Consider the following 20,022-nt stretch of genomic DNA (forward strand, 5'->3'; position numbering starts at 1 on the left):
GAAAGTGTTCTTTTTTTCTGTGTGAAAAGAATATTGTTAAGAATATTTTCTAACAGAGCCTCTCTGCCGGTGCAAAGGATTCCAACAAGACCAGGTTAAGCCAAATTAAACGCCCAAGTTTAATAGACGGTGGACTCCTGGGTGGCCAGGAACATGGCAGGGGGAAGACAGAGGGAGTCCACAGGCAAGCCCAAAACTAAATGTTACTTCTCTGGGTGGCTGCCTAAATACCCTGTGGGAGGGGTCAGCGCTTGGCAAGCTGGGAGTTGGAATCTAATCACTTGGCAGGCTGGGAGTTGGAGTCCAGACCAACATTCCATACTCTTTGGCTATAGGGGTGTGTCAAGGAGCTGAGGTGATATTTGTGACCAACATTGTAGCTGTCTTTGGATAAAGGGGCATTTTCCAGCACGGCAGTGTTGCGCCCTTGAGAAAAAAAAAAAATTTCGGTGGGACCTCCAACTGTTAAAAACATCTTTTAACAGAGCCTCTCTGCCGGGGCAAAGAATTCCAATCAGACCAGATTAAGCCAAGGAAAGAAATATTCTACCTAGGTGTATTCATAAAGAGAGGATATAGCTATGAAATTTGTTTGAGGTTTAGGAGACTTGAATGTGGGCCAAGACTATTTTCTCTCTGATTATCAACATAGTTAACCTGTTTTCCATCATTAAACTAAACAACTTCATCAGCATTTCTGGCATGATCAAAGTCCCAGCTTATCTTCAAACCTGAAGAGGAAAGTGTGCAGTTGACTGGGTCACAAAAGAGTCAAGAAACTGGGTGTTTCTTGCTCGGGGCAAACAAGGAAAGCAGAGGCCTCGGGGAGAGACCTGGAATTCTGTTGAGCATCCTTGAAATCCAGGAATAAACACCGGTGGGTCACACTGCAAAATTCTTCAGGTATGCCGCTGGACTCAAGCAGTGCTGTAGGGCTAACAGTCTGCAGTTTCCTTAGGGTTTGGATATCCACAGGCTCCACAGCACCAGGCCCTGCATCCTCATAGTTGCAATGCACCGCACTGGCTTTAGGCATTGAAAGTCCATGGAAAACAGGCTCTTTTCATTTCTGCAGAATCATTATTTATGTTCCCCAACACCATTTCTGATTTTACTAACTTGAGTTTTCTCTCTTTATTTACTTAAAATTTTTCTTATTTTTTATTGCTTGAAACACTTATTTGGGGAAGGAAAATAATTCTTTGTTCATTAAAGTATCATGAACAGCTTATTGAAAGGAAACATTTCTAAAATTATGTTTCAGAAAATCTACGTCTAATGTCGGTGGAATAAGGAATATATTGATCTCATTAAAATATGGATGAGGTGAATAAGCAGTATTCCGGGTGCAGAAATCTTGAATATTGTTCTTGGTTTGGGCAGCAGCAGACGATGAGAGCTGTGGTAGACGATTTATTTCACTCAGGCTTCAATTTTCTTCTCGGGAGAATGAAGGAAGTGGTCTGGCTTATCTCCACAAAGACTTCCAGCAAGAAGGCTTCTCATTTTTACTGTGTGTTTATCGTTAGCATTTGTTTTTGTTTATCTTCAGCAAATGACAGGGATTCCTGTGGATATTTTAATTATGTAAAGTAAGAGGGATTATAACTGGCTTGCTTGGCAAGTGTAAGGAAATGCTAGAGAAATTCCTGTCTCCCGCCCTTTAATTATCAAACCTTTTAGATAATAGGCCCCAAGAAATTAGAAACTTCCCCCCTGAAATCTTGGCTTAGGAAGTGAAAAGCCACTAGAGCTGGGGCCAGCCAGAGGGGAAACGTTTCTTCCAGAAAGAGATTTTCAACGTGTCTGACCACTACCTAAGAACATGATCAAAATTGCACCAGAATGAATGGCTTCTCTCACCTTTCTCTTGCCTTCTACTTAAAGCAGACTCCCATGAAGGTCTCAGAAATGGGTCTTAGATCTCTTTGATCTTTCCCAAGGGTAGACACACTAAGTAAATCTTACCTTTCTTTGCTTTTGCTATTAATGTAGCTCTTCTAATTGGCCAGTTGAGAACATGTGACCGAGCCTAGTTGATTTAGGCAGCCAAAGTCTGTTCACAATTTCTTTTTATTATTTCCATACATGTACATAATGTACTTTTATCTGATTATCTTTCCTTATGTTTCATTTCCCTTTTATTAATCTTTCAGAAAAGCCAACTCTGGCTCTCATGGTTGTTTCTTTCCATCATTATTTATTTTTATTCAGTTTATCAGGGCTGTAAGATTTATCATTTCCTTCCTTCTGGCCTTGGAATTGCTTGCTCCTTTTTCTCACTCCTTAAATTTTAAGAAGTTATTGTCAATTCAAGATTTTTGGGTATTCATTTGCATAAGAGTTCACTTTATAATCCAGACTGCCCTTGAACTTGGAGTTCTCATGATTCAGCAATTAATGTTCTTTTTCAGGTACATCTCAACAAACTTTCCATTGCTTTTGTTTTTGTTGTTTTTGTTTTTGAGACAGGGTTTCTTTGTGTGCCCTTAACTTTCCTGTAACTTGCTCTGGAGACCAGGCTGGCCTAGAACTCACAGAGCCAAGCACTGAGATGAAAGTAATGCACAGCTACTGCCTGGCTCATTGATTGTTTTTGAGAAAAATTGTGGACATATACATTTTATTACTTGCTAGATTAGCAGACAGAAAAATATAGCAAACAGACGAAAACAAGATTCATACACTTAGGAGGGGTAGGTCACATTTAGGCCAGGTGAGGTTTGGACATTAAATAGACTATCTTTTAACATTAGGTTTAAAACATTTTGCTACAAAAATGAACATATTAAAACTGGTTTGTAGAATTATCTAAACTTCCTTTTAAACACAGTTTAATTTTTTAATATTTAAATCTTTCCTTTAGCAAACATATTTAAAATACTAAGCTTCATTTTATAATTATGTGTCAAAATATCCTAAACTGTTCAAGATACCTTTCTCTAAGCCACAACAGCTTACATATTTCTTCCCTTTAAAACATTTATCTTTTCACATTGTAATTCTGAAAGATATTCTATAGAGGGGCCAGGAGTATATATAGTATATATAGCTCAGGAGCAGAGCACATTTGAGGCCCTATGTATGATCCAACCACCCCAAACAGAGAGAAAAAAGTCTGAGGAAAAAATAAACAGAAACTTATAAGCCCTGTAAAGTTTTCTTCCCTGCTACTATAGTGCCCCAGGTTACCATCTCTCATGGTCCTCAGACACACCTGCTCAGGCAGCAGCCGCTGGCTGCACCTCCTCCGCTTCTTTGTTAACAACTCTCACTCAGACAGCTTATTCTTTAGTCTGTACATTCTGCCAAGGTTTAACCTCTGAAGAAGGTCTTCCTTTTCTTGAACCTGCTTTACCAATTTTGCCCTTTTTTTTCCCTTTAATCTTTATTTAGTATCCTAATTCACAAAATCATTTTAGAAAGCACTGGCTGACCCAGCATCAGGTGACTTAGATTTGCATGCGTTCCTATTTTTCAAGCTGTCTTTTTCAGATTCCTTGTCTGTTTCAGGCATTCTTGGAACTCTTTAACGGCCTCCTCCTTTTGAAGATGCGCCTGCTTCTGAAAAGGTTGGATCATTTTTTCTCATTCTCTACTTTTAGTCACTACAAAAAGAATGAGATAGAGAGCTTGTCTCCTTAATCTTTCTCTAAGTATTCCACTCAGGTTGTTTTCCTCAACTATTTGTTTCAGTTGATCATGGGTTCTCACTTGGCTCAGGAGTGTCTGGTGAAACTGAGGTTGAATCTGACAGGCTCTCCATCCTGAAAGTGAACCCCTGATTTCCTTAATCCTCACCCATGCCCACAGCAGAGTCACAAGAGACACCCAATCAGCAAAGCCTCAGAAGCCAGACCTTGCCCCACCTCCCATCCCCCACCCCACCTGATGTGGGATTCCCCAGTATGTTGTGGTTAATAAAGGAACTGCTTTGGGCCAATAGCAAGCTAAAGGGGAAGACAGCTAGGTGGGGAAAAATAAACTGAATGCTGGGAGAAAAAAGGAAAGAGTCAGAGAGAAGCTATTTAGTGCCACCAGAGCGAGTTGAAACTTTAGCTGGTAAGCCACAGCCACAGAGCGATACACAGATTAATATAAATGGGTTAAATTAAAATGTAAGAGTTAGGGAGAACAGAGAAAAATGTAGAGCTCAATAAAAATCAATAAAAAAATCAGTAAAATGTAAGAGTTAGCCAATAAGAAGTAGCCAATAATAGGCCAAGCAGTAATTGAATTAATACAGTTTTTGTGTGATTATTTTGGTTCTGGGTGGCTGGGAGAAATAAGCAAATTAATACAATACCACCCCGCTCAGGGGGCAGAGTAGTTCATTGCTTTTTAATACAGATATTTTTTTTTTTCCAAGACAGGGTTTCTCTGTAGCTTTGGAGCCTGTCCTGGAACTAACTCTTATAGACAGGCTGGCCTCATAGAAATAAGGAGAAAATGTATTTGTACCTTAACATTTTCCCCTTATCCCTACTTTCATGGTACCTCATACATTGTATGGTATATTTCGTTGAGCCTCACCTATCTTTTTCTCTCTCCAATTTTGCTTGTGATTTTCTTCCTGGATTTTTTGATCGTGCAATTTTTAATTTCCATTTGCTTGTTTTCTACCTTTCAATTATATTTGTGTTAAGTTCATCACACTGTGACTAGGTAGATCCCTAGTAGAAGATTCCTCCTATGTTCTTAAAGTTTTCTGAGACTCAGTCAGAAATTTAACCTACTGCTTTCCTGGAGAAATGTCCTATGTGCTTGGGTGTGTAGATTCTAATGAAAGTGTTTCATATATATACTTTATGTGTGCTCTTCTTTTGTGTAAATCAAATGTGTTATTCTGTAATTTCCTCCGCTCACCTGTTGTGTCCATTATTGTAAGTTGGGTATGGAATTCTCCAATAGTCATTGTGAAAGTGCCCTCCTTCTTGATTTTATTGGGAAAGCTGCCTATCTTTGGTTACTATTTGCAAGTAGGTAACACCTTTTCAATTCTACCACTTTCAATCCATTTCTGCCTTGGGTTATAAAATCATCTTCAAGTCTGTACAAAAGATCTGTAAGGTTCTGCCAGCCTCTGTCTTTTGACTGGAGAGATTATTCCACTCACACTTATAGCAATTCCTGAGAAGGAATTATTCATTCAACTGAACTCTTTGTTTCCATGAGACTTAAGATATTTGTTCCTTAATTTTCTCCTTCACTATTTTTGGTGTTAATATTTTGATTGTCAACTCTCCTGGATTAAGGGGTCCTAGAGATTAGTGGAGAGCAGCTCTGTCAGAGTCAGTGAAACGATTTCAGAACTAATTATTTTAAATTCATTAGTCTCAAAAATTACATAGAAATCAAACTTGAGAATTTAAAAGAAATTAACAAGTTATTAGTAAATAATACTAGAAATCAATACAGTAATCTTATGAGTCATGTAGAGAACAACAAAATGAGATAGAATAGCCTTTACACTTGTCCCAAAACTTGCTTCTTTAGAAAGCTCCATTGCTTCATGCATCTCCAAGTTAATAATGTTTCTGTTCCTCTATGCCAGACTCCCGTAAGCATTTCTCACAATTCACATATGCGAATTCACGTATCATTCATGTATTATTTTCAAAGATGTCGATCCACATGTCCCTGTCCAAAGTCATGCTAACTATGTCATCACAGACTTGTCACGGATGAGTGTTCAGCTTTCTTGAGAAATGTATTGTTCTTCAAATGAAGTACAAAGCCCGGTTCTTGTTATTTCCTACTCTCTGGCTGCATGGTGTTGGGTTAATTCAGGTATTTTTCAATTAAGCCCGCTGGTTACAAGAACTGCTCATTTTCTTTATCCCATGCATCCATTCTTCCCAGCCATGATGTACAAATTCTACCTTACTTGAGATTATTCCTGAAAATTTAAACAAACCTATGATGTGCCACTGCTGATATATTTTCTTTGATAGGATTTTCATTCCAGTTTATAATGATTGTGTGTGCATGTGTGTTTTAATGTTCCACACAGTGTATAATGAACTTCTTACAAGTTACCTACTGATATCAATAGGATCTTCCAAGCACCTCAATGTAACACTGTAGCTGTAATGGTTAATTTCTGAATCCTGTGTTAGATCTAAATTCTGAGACCACTTCAGATACACATATTTGTTGGCCAGATGCCCATGCAGAAAATGGGACTTAAAGACAGGAATTGAATAGTGATGTGGCCAATGTACATCAACAGCTGCACTGAATATAACACAGTCCAGTAATGATAATACCTCAGCCTGTCTCCTGGGGAGCTCTGGGCTGGGAATGTGCTTCAGAGTAGTCCTATGGGGAATAGAATTAAGCTACCCATAGAGGACAGAGAACAGAGGACTTTACAACTATCTAGAGTCAACACTGACTACACCCTTTCATAAGGGAGCCCATGTGTTATTATTACTCTGACTCGAGATAGATTTCTGTTGCCTGGAATAAGTCTACCTGCAAAGTAAACAATAAACAAATGTGGTTTATTATCTCAGCAATGGGGTTGCTGCTATAATATCTGAACAATGACAATATCAGTGGACTTGCTAACTTCAAAGCGGGCACTCTCATAGGATACTACCTTGAGGAACTACAGGCATCTAACAGCTGCTGAGACAGAGAGCTTTAGTCTTCCCCTGGAAAATGACCCATAATTAGTTACCCAATAACAAGTGGTCAGCCCTGAAATCATATACTCACAAGCAATACTAAATGAACTCAGTATACTGCATATATATGTGTGTGTGTGTGTGTGTGTGTGTGTGTGTGTGTATATATATATATATATATATATATATATATATATATATTTGTGTGTGTATGTGCAGCACTTATTATTAAAGGAAATGAGACCATGATTTTGAGAAGGGAAGAAGAGGGCAGTGGGAGGGGCTGGACGAAGATGAGAGAGGGAAAAAATCCCGTAATGATTTATACTTTGTAACTCTTAAAAATTGCAAAAGTAGGGATCCCAGGTCCAAGGAGAGATTCCCAGATTGTTCTCTGGACAGAGGAGAGGGTGCCTGAACTGGCCTTGGCCCATAACCATACTGATGAATATTTTGCTTATCACCATAGATCCTTCATCTGGCAATAGATGGAGATAGGGACGGGGACCCACGTTGGAACACTGGACTTAACTCCCTAGGTCCAAGCGAGAAGCAGAAGGAAGAAGAACGTGAGCAGGGAGGGCAAGATCAGGGGGAACCTTCATCCGGCGATGGATGGCGATGCAGACGGAGACCCACATTGGAGCACCGGACTGAGCCCCCCAAGGTCCAAATGAGGAGCAGAAGGAGGAAGAACATGAAAAAGAAAATCAGAACCGCAAGGGGAACGATCACCCACTGATACAAGGGGACTGATCTAATGAGAGTTCACCAATGCCAGTTGACTGGGACTGAAGGAGCGCTTGATCCAACCAGATTCTCTGGAGGAGGCTGGATTCCCTGAATGTGGCTGGCCCGAAGTCTTTCTAAAAAGCCATTGACAATGACTCTGGGACTTGTTTCCTCTGCATATTCTGGATTTTTGGAGATCCAGTCTGTTTGGATACTCACCTTCCTGGACCTGGAGGGAGCGGGGAGGAACTTGAACTACCCACAGGGTAGGAAACCCTGACTGCTCTTAGGGATGGAGAGGGAAGAGGAGAGGGAGTGGGGGGAGTGGGAGGGTGTTGGAAGGAGGAGCGAAAATGGAAACTTTTATATTTTTTTTCCCTCACAAAGAAAGGGCAGTCATTTAATTCTGAGAAGTTACAAAGTTGACCCTCCATTGACATCCACTGTAGGATTTAACAGTGTTGGTGTGACATCGACCAAGGGGCTGGCCTGTGAATGATGAACTTGAACCAGGCCTGGGTCTGCTCATTCCTCCCTTGTGTGGGATACAGTGATACATCACTGTTAACTAGGTGGCCCCCAAGCCTCCTAAAACTGTCCTTCGCTGGAACCGGAACTGAAAGACGCAGGGTAAGTAGGTACCACAGGTACTTCTGCATCCAGGCAAGTCTGCATCTTCCAGGAGCCTATGACTCCTGAGCTGCAGTTGCAGCCAGGACTTGGGCAATAAACACAGCCATATCCACCATAGGCTGCACATAGGCATCTGGTGCTTTTGGAGTCCTAAAAGACTCGCTTAAGACAGCAAACTAGTCCCCTGCTTGCTGTGACAGGTCTCAGAGCTCTAGATAAAGAACAGTGTGAGGTCCACGGAGACCCCATTCCCTCGCATGTGTGGGGGGTGCTGAATTGTATTGATGCTCAATAGATTGAGCATCCTCATTCAACAGAGGTCAAGGCAGGAGGAGTCACATTTGGAGGTACAGTCCCACTCTGTGGGGACCTTTTCCCCAATGATAGAAGACACAGGCTACTAGGGAGAAGTCAGCATGGGAGCCATGGACTAAGTAAGCATGGGGCACCTTCCTGGGCAGTCACTCATCTTCACCTCTGTCTACCTTGGCACTAAGTAGTGCTGCGCTAATGTCCAGGCTCCAGGGCACACTTGGAGAGGGCCTGGAAGAGGCTCTGTCTGGTACCCAGTGCTGTGGAGACCTCGGTTCCAGGGTCTGGTACTATGATCATCCCAGTCATTGGTGTCGGCAGCTCGCGGGCCTGAAAATGGCCCTCTCTGACCTGGGTAGACATCAGGTTCCTCAGGTGCACGTCCTAAGGCCAAGGCCATTAGAATTTCCTCTAGTGATGAAAGCAGCAGGGCTTGTCCAGGTATACCAAGGACATCTGCTGCCCAAACTGAGGTAGAAACTTAGACATCTTCCCATAAGCAATCTCCAGCCCTGAATTCCACATCCCACCACCCGGACCGAGGAAAGGTTCAAGTCACCCTGAGAATGCAGCCCTGGCTCCCACCCACTGTCTCCTAAAGGAACTCCCAGACCCCAACCACATATGTCCAAGTAGCCCCAGCAGGTACCTCCAGAACCTATGAGATCCAGATAATTCCACCTCTGCGCCTGTCCTAGGAGCTATCCTGGGAGCTGGCACAGAAGCCGAAAGCAGACTGGGGAGTTGTGGCCAGGGGTTTAACTGAGGTACATCCATAGCGCAAAGCTCTAAGCACCATTGTGGCCCCACCAGCTCTTCGACTCTTATGTAGGGTTCTCTGTGCGGCAGTGCTGGACAACGAGAAATCTTCCCCCGTTAGGATAAATGTTGCGATTCCCATTCCCAATGGGGATGGGCAGTGGGGAGGGAAAATGAACGATCCTGCCCTGGTAAGGGGACACAGCTCACTAAAGGTAAGGTAGACTCAGGCCAGGCACAAAGGTGCTGGGACCTGAAACCCTCAGGTCATGAGAAACAGCCTGCCCAACCTGGGCTCTGCTCCTAGCTGGCAACCTCTTCCAGTCTAGAAGATGGCAGAAGGTCCAGACTAGGGCGAGGGATAACATCTGTGTGGTTTGTCTCTAGAGACTCACAGAGATGCATATGGTGTCCGTTGTGTGACATCTGATGGATTACCAACATAGCCAAGAAGGTCCAGTGTCAGAACAGTGGCATCGCACACCTGATGTTCACAGCAAGACAACAACCACCTGGAGAACCACATGGGGACACAGACTCTGTGACTTGGGGGATGTGTTAAGACAGGAGACAGAAGTCAACAGTTAGCTCCCTGCAGTCACTCGGGGACCAGGAGGCTGGGATGGGCAAGAGGGTAGGTGGCCCTATGAGCACCAGTCACATGCTTCAGGCCTAACCCAAGGTCCCCACTCAGTCCAAAGCTTCAGATTGCTGGCCTCTGGTCCCTCCCAGCTCCAAGAACAAAGGTGGGGATACTGCTGGGCCCTGCTCAGCTGGATGCAGAGCAATGAGGGTATCCGGATGAGGTGTGGTTCAGGGAAGAGGGCATCTACCATCTCGTTTTGTTTTTCGGGGACTGATCCTGAGAGATCTTGCCGCCTTTTGGTGGCGTGGCCATGTACATGTCTTCAGCTCGCAGGGTCGAGTTGACACTGCCCATCACCTGGCTGTTGGCGGTGACCCGTGGGAGGATGACGTCGTAAGCGCCTTCAGACGGGCCTTTGTGCATCAGGGCCATCTCGGTGGGCTGGTACACACTGGTCAACAGCTGCCCATTGTAGCCACTGTAAGGTGACACGGGTCTCTTCGCTCTCTTGGCCAGGGTGGGCCGGGCTGCATCACTGTGACATCACCTCCATTCCTGGTGCTCCTTAGGCGCCAGCAGCGCTCCAGGTGAAACTTTTATATTTTAATAAAAAAAAATTGCAAAAGTAAAAGTAACTTGGATGAGGAAAAATCACGTCTTAAACAAACATTAAGCAATGGGAACATTCCAGGTTCTAATCCTGAAGACTCTAAGTAGAATGATCCTGAGAGGTAATAGTATCTCTTTTCCTGCCTTCAAGTAAAAAGACACAGCCCAAGACAGCATGTCGACTTTTAATGAACGTCACCTGTCCCTTGGCATATGCCTGTGGGGTTGGTACATGTAAATTACAGTTATGATATAGCACAAAAAACAAGAACAGTGATGTATTTCTATCACCTCTTTAGAAGGCAAAGGATCAAATTAAAGAGTATATATATTCTTTGTCGTTTTGAAAGGATATTACTAATTACTTAAATGGATTTTGAACAAATCTAAAACTGGCTTAATGAGACTACCTCAAATATCTGTTCTCAAAAGATACAGTCAAGTGTCAAAATTTTTATTTTAAAATATCACATCTTTGACAAAATACCTGAGTTCTGTTATTATTATCAGTTATATATGAAAAAGACCAAAATTTGCTGAAACACAAACACTTCCCCCACAACTCTAAATGACACTGTATCTGGCATTATCATATGTGCTTCTTGCAAAAACACACTCTGTAAACCAAGGCAGAACTGAAATTTCTGTTTAAAGAGACAGGAAAGATGATAAATAGCCAACAAATAACAAAGGATTTAAAAAAAAAATCAGACCAAGACTTCTTTCAGATTCCAAAACAATAACACCAATGGGAGAAAGAAATGGAAAATGCATTAAAGAAATTTCATATATCTTTGTTGTCAATACTGTATAGACATGTCAGGAATATTTCATTCAGGCTGCGTTTGCATTTTGCATAGCCAAAGTGGAAGAGAACCCACCACAGAAATAATGGCTTGTGGTGACTCTTTATTCTGATGACTGAAATACTGATCAAAAAAAAAAGTTTGATTCAGCTAAACAAATCTTTTCCAAATTCTGCCCAAGAGAGCTCCTTAGCTAAGATGTTATAAAGACAAATCAGGAGAAGTTAGATGGTAACTCATGTCCCCATTCTACATAGGACATAATTTATTGAGCAAATCCCTGTTTTCATAGTGTCTAATTCTATAGAGAGAGAGGTTTAGGGATAGTATCACACTACAGATAGTGTTACAGATTGTTTTTCTCAGAATTCTCCAGACTGATAAGGCACTTGGCGCTTCATCTGTCACAGACTTGACTGCCCAGACTATGTGACAAGATTAAAATGTGAAATTCCAAACAAATAAGAGCACCTATTTCTGTGTGTGATTCAGATCCTTTTTTATAGCAACAATTTCATATAAATACTCTCCTTACATTGGTAAACGAATCTCATTCTCTCCTCGGTAGAGGTGAAGCCATGTTTTCTTTAAATACTAAGCATTTTATATTTTGTTTTCCTTTTAAAACAGTATATTGTGTCTGCGAAGTAATTAAATTTCATGTATTTTTAATTCTTTTATTGTTTATATAGTATCAAGATAGCAATTTAATAACCTTTTATTTTTGCTCTTACTTTTATTTCCCAAGTGAGTTACATTCCACAAAAGTCATAGGAAATATTTCAGCTAAAGATTTTTGAAATCCATTTGGAAAATACTTTCAGGAAGGTACTTAAATAATGAAACAAACAGACTTATAAACATATTTATGCAGATTTTTAGGTTATATGAACTCCCAAGTTCATATAACTATTGACAATTCTAAAGGAAATGTAACCCTGTGATTAGACCTGATAGAACCTTGATGGAACACACACTACCACAATACAAATATTGTTTCAGTTGAATTAGATTTAAATAACCAAGAATATTCTTATGAAAATGAATTATACAATGAAAAGAAATTACTGACCCTCACATATTTGCATATAACTATACGAATATTTCCTTCATAGTGGTGAGTTGGAGATAGTTTTGGCCAAAAAGGACTGATGGTGGTGATTCTCTTCCTTATAGCCATCATGCCACGACAGATACTTAGATGTAACCTATCTGTCAATCTACTTGAAAGGAATCCTTCCCTTCAGGGTCTGCTATCTTCTGTATCTTCAGTATCCTCCGCTTCAGTATCTTCCGTGCTACATGAAGTCTGTCTGAGGTATGTTTTTAATAACATCAATGATGTCAGTAGAATTAGAAGAGAAATAAGTCACAGTAAATGTGAGTTTGAGTTATGTATTTACTACAGGGACTGACTTGCATACAGAGATGTCAAATCAGTGATTCTTGCTGTGGTTTGAATATAAAATGCCCTCATGTTTTGAATGCCCGGTTTCCAATACAGATCCATTCTGAATTTGGTGGAGTCTTTAGAAGCTGGGGCCTAGCTAACAACCTAGGTCACTGGAAATGACCTGGTGAACATGAAAGCCTGGCCCTTGGTTCTGACCATCTCTGTCTCCTGGTCTGCCAAGAAGGAAGATGCCACTGCCACCATGAACTTCACCATATCTTCCTCACCATGATGCGGTGAAATTCCTCTGATACTCTGAGTCAAACAAACCTTTCTCCCTCCAGTTTTTCCTGTCAGAAGCTTTTTGCAGCATCAATGGAAGATCAGTAAGCGCAGTCCTCTTGACCTTCTTGACTTACCTGACAAAATAGAATTTCAGCAGTGAGTTCTCACTTATGTAATTACCAACATCAAAATAGCTTGCTACAAGATGATCCCAGCCTTGGACCCTTTTCATGTTCAAAATAAACCTTAAATACACCTTTGCTCCTTTAAAATTTTATTTTAGAATTTTGCTAAGGCATTTCTTAGCTGTGCCTGTACTTTCTAAAGTTTGAGTAAATCACAGATATATGCCATGCTTTTATCTTTCTCCTGCTGATGTTCCTGCTAGCTTTTAAACATAAAATTTAAAAATACCTGATCATCTAAGAGTGCATGGAGCAGCCCAAAGTCCCCCAAAACACTGTACCCCTGTCTTCTCTTCACAAATTGTCAGATCACATCCTTCCCTGACTGTCTCTAAGTAGACTACTTGATCTACACTAACTTTTATAATATTTTATGTCTATTTGTCATTTTTATAATTGTGGAGGCCATATATCATATGGGATATCTTTCTCATTTACTACCCACCTTATTTTTAAAAATGTGCTAAGTTTGGCTAGATTCAGGGAGCAGTAAACACCACATATTCCGGGCCCAGCCGGCCCAGCACTGGAATAGCAAATACAAGCCTCTGTGGCCCAGTTTACATGAGTGCTCGGGAATTCAAACACAGGTCTGGGAGCTGGGAGCAAGAACTCCACCTGCTGCAGTGCCACCTAACCCCTTACTCCTTCAATTTTTTGTAGGTCCTTGGTTTACCAGATATACAGAAGTTGCAATAGCAAGAATATAGTAGGAAAAAAATAAAATAAAATAAAAGGCAGAAAACATACAATCAAAAAGGGAAAAAAAGTGTACCATAAGAACTCTAGCACCTTCAAACAGTCTTCATTACCTTCCAATTTCGTATATCTTGGCTGACTAACCTCTTCATACAATTATAACTTTAAATAGAGATAAAGCCACATATATATATATATATATATATATATATATATATATATATATATATATGAGAAAATCAAACTCAAACATATTCAGTGGCTCTTCTGAGAGGAAACAGTTATTTACAAAGACTTCCTTCAGTAGCTCAGTTGACTTTACAATTTTTTTGATCAGAAGCAAGCTCCATAACTCAGGCCAACCTTTTGACCTTTGTCCACATTTGCTCAGCATGCTGCTTGAGAAAGAGAATAAAGGGTGGATCATCATGTGGTAGGGGGTGGAGATAAAGAATTAGCTTCCATTGGAGACAGTACATTTAATATCTACTCATGGAGACTTTATTCACTCCAATACACACCTCTGCACTGATTGCAGTGTCTCATGCCCATGATATTTATGTCAGATTATTTTCCTAGTAAGTCATTTCTTTCCTCTTCTTCCCAATAAGTTCCTATATATTCTTCAATAAAAGTCAAGTAGAGCCTTCAAGAGAAGGAAAAGAACAGAGAGAGAACAGTGTGGTTATCTGGGATAAAAAGAAAGCCAAGCAGAGGCAAGTTCCACAGACCGCAGGCAAAGACTCTATATGTACTCTACAACATGTGAGTCCACACACAAATGCAAAAAGAGATAAATGCCAACAAACAGACAGAAAATATGACAGAGGTGATCAAACCGTGGCTGACAATGAGGGCTGACTGAGAAGCCAAGGACAATGGCACTGGGTTTTGATTCTACTGCATTGACTGGCTTTGTCTAGTCTGTTTGGAAGCTCACCTTCCTAGACCTGGATGGAGCGGGGAGGACCTTGGACTTCCCACAGGGCAGGGAACCCTGACTGCTCTTTGGACTGGAGAGGGAGGGGGAGTGGGAGGAGGTGGAAATTTTTAATTAAAAAAAAGTAAAAAAAAAAAAAAAAAAAAAAAAAAGACAAGTATGGCAGCCCACAACTATAATCCTAGTAAAAGGGAGGAGGAAATAGGAAGGTCGCTGGGAATACTGGTTGGCCAGACCAGACAGTTGTCTACTTCTGAAACCCAATTTCAAAAATAATTATGTAGAAGAAGATATTTGATATTGACCTATGGCCTCCACATGCACATATATGCATTTATATGTACAAACAAATGTAAGCATGTATACTCCCCACATATACATACCTACATTAACACATACATCAGAGATGGGGAGAAAAGGAAGGAAGGGAGGGAAGAAGGAGGATGGGAGGCAGGAAAGGACAGAGGGACAAAAAAACAGAGGACAGAAGAAAAGAAAGGCGTGAAAGAGAGGTAGCTTCTTTCAGGACATCTCCAGGACCCCTAGACCTCTATAGTCTCAGGACCTGTTTTCTATGTTACCATACTCTCTTCTTAGTAGATTTTGGAATAAAGTAACCTAGGTTTAATCCTGGTTTTATTTTTTAAAATGAAATTTTAAATGATTACTAATTATTTCTTTTATTTTCTGAGATTGTAATGCACACACACATATACATATATCATTTCTCTCCCCTTTCATTCCCTCCCTCTAAATTCTTTCATATATTCCTTCTTGGTCTTTTTAAATTCATCACATCTTTGAATTAATTGTTGTTACATATAGATACACATGCACGTGTGTGTGTGTTTTCACACAGAAAGACATATATAGTACAAATATATAAAATATATCCCCAAATACATGAGTATTAATTCTTAATTTGTGTGTTACTTGTATGATTGTTTTCAGGGCTAACAATTTGCTATTTGATAACCGAATGACTTGCACTTCCCTGGGAAAAACTATTTCACTCTCAGCATTTCTTAGTTGCCTGTAGTTTTTTGTATAGGGTTAATGCCTCCTGGGCTTCCCCACTCCCCGGACTTCTCCACCCCTATGCACTTTAGACTTTTAACAGTGGTATCAGACTGCTTGGTGGGAGAGCTGCTTGAGCATCTTTCCTAGACAGGAGTGCATATTCAATGAGAAAATTTCTCCTAAAATTTAGGAAATGAGATGAATGTTGCTGTCTTAGACAAAGATTGAAAAGCATCATAAAAGAGACATGAATACAAATTTTTGTTTGCAAAATAGAATCAATCAACTCTGGGCCTCTCTGCCCCTATCTGGTGAGCTGCACATTAGCTCCCTAATTTTCTGTGGGGAAAGGTCCTATCTATCTTATATGTTCACTGAAAGTCCCTTTGACTGTCTGCAGACTTTAGGATTAGGATAAACCCTGCTCTCTAGGCAGTTTAAAGCACTGTTCTTACTGTCTGAAATCTAAAGAGCATCTAACTCCCTCTTTCCATGCTAAGCCTGAATCAGAAGTGTTTTTTACAGATAGTCTCAAGACTGCAGCCCTTAATATTCAGCGTTTCAACATTGCAACATAGCAGAGTCCGAATGAAGACCTTGTCCCCTGGGAAGTTAGAAAGCACTCTATTTTAGATACCAAATATCCATGCAAAGCTCTCTGATGGCCCACAGGCTACTGGCAGAATTCTTGCACACCAAACACTACCTGTGCCCCCTTTCTAGCATCTCTCTGTCTCCTACTGATGTTACCTCTAAGTGACTTTCCCCTGAACGGGGATAAGAACAAGAACAGTGTGCCTCTGGACCTTCAGTATGGTCCCCTCTCTTGTAAGGCACAAATGCAGAAGAGAGAGTTATCTTTTCTTTCTATTGGCTTGCTTGTTCAACGTCCTTCAGAGACAAGGGCTTATTGTTCATATCAGAAAAATGGAATTGCTGAAGCAAACTTTGTAAGTACTCTCAAGAACGCATCCAGAAAGAAGTAGCCAGAGCCGATCCTTCCCTGGTGTTGCAGTGCCCACTCCTTTGTGAAGATGAAGTACCTGTTAGCAGTAGCTTGGGTCTCTGTGTACTTCTGACTCTGAGAGGAAGAAGAAAACAGAAAAGCATGGCTCCGTGTGTAATTAAGGTGACACAGCAGTTGTTTCTTCTTGCTGTAAAGTAATAAATTGACATCCTGACTTTGCAAATTTGTCCATGAAATTTTGATAATGTGAGGTTCTTATTAAAGAAAATGATTCTCTATAAATAGGCTGACAATGGAAAAGTAGGAATCAAATCTGGGTAATGCTACCTAAGGCAGTTTTGGGAAAATAACCAAAACATAGGCATCTCATAAGGGTTTCCAACACTCTTCAGCCATCTGAATTTATACAAGGCACTGAATGGCTTTCTGCTGAATGATTAAACCATATAAACGTCTACAGGATTGTACAGACTACAAACATTGCTCCAAACTTCATCTTGTAGAATTGGCATGGCAACACTGACGACTAGCTCTAAATGTTTGCATCCTTTTTTTCCAGATTTGTTTTTGTGTGCGTATGTGCACATGTGCGCATGTATACCTTGTGTACACAGTTCTCAAGCAAGCCAAAAGAGTTATAGGCAGTTGGGAGCCTCCTAATTCAAAGCCAAATCTGTTCAAAGAGCAACAAATCCTCTTAACCATGAAGTCTTTCCCAGTCCCTCCACTCAATTTTTAAGGGAACAGTCTGGCACTATTTTATTCACTTGCTTGTGTTCACAAAAAAAAGTACTAACTGGTCAAGTCCCAAGGTGGTCAAGAATTGGACTGAGTATTTTTAATTAGTTAAGAACCATCTTTCAAGATTCCTACCTCAAATATGCCATTGAAAACACATATAAATTAGAAATATAATGTATCAGTTGGTTGTGGGAGTTTCTGAGTCACTGAGCATTTTCAGTTGGGGTGAAAAAGTTTATTAAATCTTGGGTTCATTGGTCATTTATATACAGAAGAGCAACCATTAACAAACAGGAAGTACAAGAACAAAGTATATGGTGGTAATGGCAACAGCAGGGCAGGGTTTTCCAGAAGGAGGGCAGGTCAGCACTAGGGAAGTTTCATTGTTTCCAACATGTGACAGTTTGGGAGACTTCTGCCACATACCCTCCTCTTCATTGTCATGATCCCCTAAGGCCTTTCTAAAAACATCCTCTGATACTGGCAGAGGACCTGAAGTAACTGCTTCTGTCTTATTTCTAATGGTATAAGTCAGAGGTTTTATAAGACATTGACCAAACAATAGAGTCAGGAGAATTTTAGTCAAAGGTCCTGCAGGGAAAGAGAGCAGTCATGAGCTTGAGGAGGTCCAGATCTCAACCCAGTTGGGCTTGTCCCTAGCATGTATTTGTTCTAACAAGTGTCTACCATTTTCTCTCAAGTTTCTTGTTGGATTTTCATAGAAGCAACATTCTTCTCCCAAGAAGACATATATGTCACCCTTTCTAGGCCTGAGTAGGTCTAGCCCCCCATGATCTTTGTAATGGCATGCCTGCCAAGAGGATCTATCTGGTTCCACGGGGTAACTATACCCTACAGGACTAGACTAAGGTTGTCCTCAATTTGACTGGACAGCTAGCTAGGTTTAACCTGTTGGGTACTAAGAAGTCTAGTCCCTGTGGCAATAGTACTTGTGAGGGTGCTTCCCGATAGTATTGGGAGTGATAGGATTCTCCTTTCCCACTGTGGTGAAGCCCGAGCTATTTGTCCAGGAAGAATATCTGGAGTCAGGAATATCACCCTGAAGCACTCCTCCCATTGCTTGTGGCCCAGGCTCGCTCTCTCTGTGAGCCAAAATAAATTCTTTCAGCATAAACTGCCTTTGGCCAGGATATTTTTATCACAGTAACAAAAAGTAACTAATACAAAATATGTTTTCTTTGAAGTTCATCATATCTGCAAAGGAGACTTGAAAGCATATTAAGTCTTCTATGTTAGATCATTTCAAAGAATTTGGACATATTTGTATGAGTAAAAACATATTGCAAGATCTTTCACTTAATTTTTATGTCTACAAAGAATGAATCAATTAATTTTGTTTCAGGAAGTTGTTTCATTCCAAGTCAGCAGCTGGAAGTCCAACTCTTTCAAATAGGCATCAGCAATTAAAGTAAACCAAAAAAAGAAAATAAATTATCACAGAATGCTGCTATTTAATCAGCACAGCAGAAAAAAGGGGGGAGGGGCTCCTACCACAGTCACAGTGTATTCTCCCACAGTAGCTGAAGGAGGCCTCTTCAGACCCTGACCCCAACTCCATCTGTACCTCATTGTCCTACATCTCTTGTTCTAAAAAGCTTTCACAGAACAACGCCTCCACCCCTTGTCCTGGCATCTCTATTGCACATTGTACGATGAATTGGGTCAATAGACTTCCTATTCTCAGTCTTTTCTTCTCACTCAACAGGATGCTGGCATGCTTCCAAACCTGCTAGCTCTCAATCCCAGTTTCATAGGAATTGTTTTTAAGCCAATGAGCGGGAACAAATGTTCCTGGATAGCAAGACTGACATGGCCACAGGCATGGGCTGGTGGGTAATGTTGGGTATTTGTCACATGACCAGCCAGATGTGGACTATGCTATTCCTCGGTTTAGCCTGACAATCAAATCCTTCAATCATGGCAATCAGAGCTAGTGCTTCAGGGAAAAATAAATAAATAAATGAGCACATGGACTAGCACACATAGCAGCTAGCTAGCTCTGTGAACAGAAAGAACAGCAGCAGAGGCAGAGTCAGCCTGCTGGGCTTGAAATTGGCTAATCAATTCCTGATTGTTTTCTTTATGTTTTATCAGTTAACAGATTGTGACCCATGAAATTACTGCTTTATCAAGAGACCTGATCTAAGTAATATTGTTCTTGCTACAAGGAAATTTACTACATATGGCACTGCCAGGTAAGAACACTAGACATGAGCCACTGAATATTAAGAGGCAAAAGGCAGGAGCTTTACCTAGTCAGTAACAGGAAGAAATCTCTGGATTTGGAGGTAGGAATTTCTTAAAGGGCTGTAGAAGGTATTCTTCCTCACAGTAGCATAGGGATGGTTTAATTTATGCAAAGCACCTCATTTTAGAATTGGAAAAAGATGGAAATATAAACCTACCCAACTTGGCATAAGAAATATAAGTGGGTTTGAATAATTGAAAGCAAGCAGATTTCACCATATTGCAGCCCAAACTCAGACAGCATGCTAGCCCCTGCTAGCGATCTCAGGCATTTTTGGGTCTTCTGTCAACTTATGACAAGTCAAACAGAGGATTTACATTCTCAGGATGGAAGCCAGCTAAGAGCAGCATAAAGATTGAGCATCTTTAACATCTTTAAGGCATTGGGAAACATTCGTAGAGGGAAATGCTCATATGTACATTGTAGCCTTGTGGTGCTGGGAAACAGGGCTGTC

General features: G+C 40.8%; 1 long non-coding RNA gene across 1 annotated transcript in view; it reads right to left on the bottom strand.

Annotated features, from left to right (window-relative positions):
- Positions 1-10,703: 10,703 nt before the first annotated feature.
- Positions 10,704-20,022, bottom strand: part of LOC125409129 (uncharacterized) — a 134,125-nt gene continuing 124,806 nt past the window's right edge. Inside the window, exon 4 of the long non-coding RNA XR_007234695.3 lies at positions 10,704-12,881. This is a non-coding gene — a long non-coding RNA (uncharacterized LOC125409129). The remainder of the gene's footprint in view (positions 12,882-20,022) is intronic.

Source organism: Myodes glareolus, chromosome 13 (assembly GCF_982192425.1).
Source record: "Myodes glareolus chromosome 13, mMyoGla1.1, whole genome shotgun sequence".
Taxonomy (NCBI): domain Eukaryota; kingdom Metazoa; phylum Chordata; class Mammalia; order Rodentia; family Cricetidae; genus Myodes; species Myodes glareolus.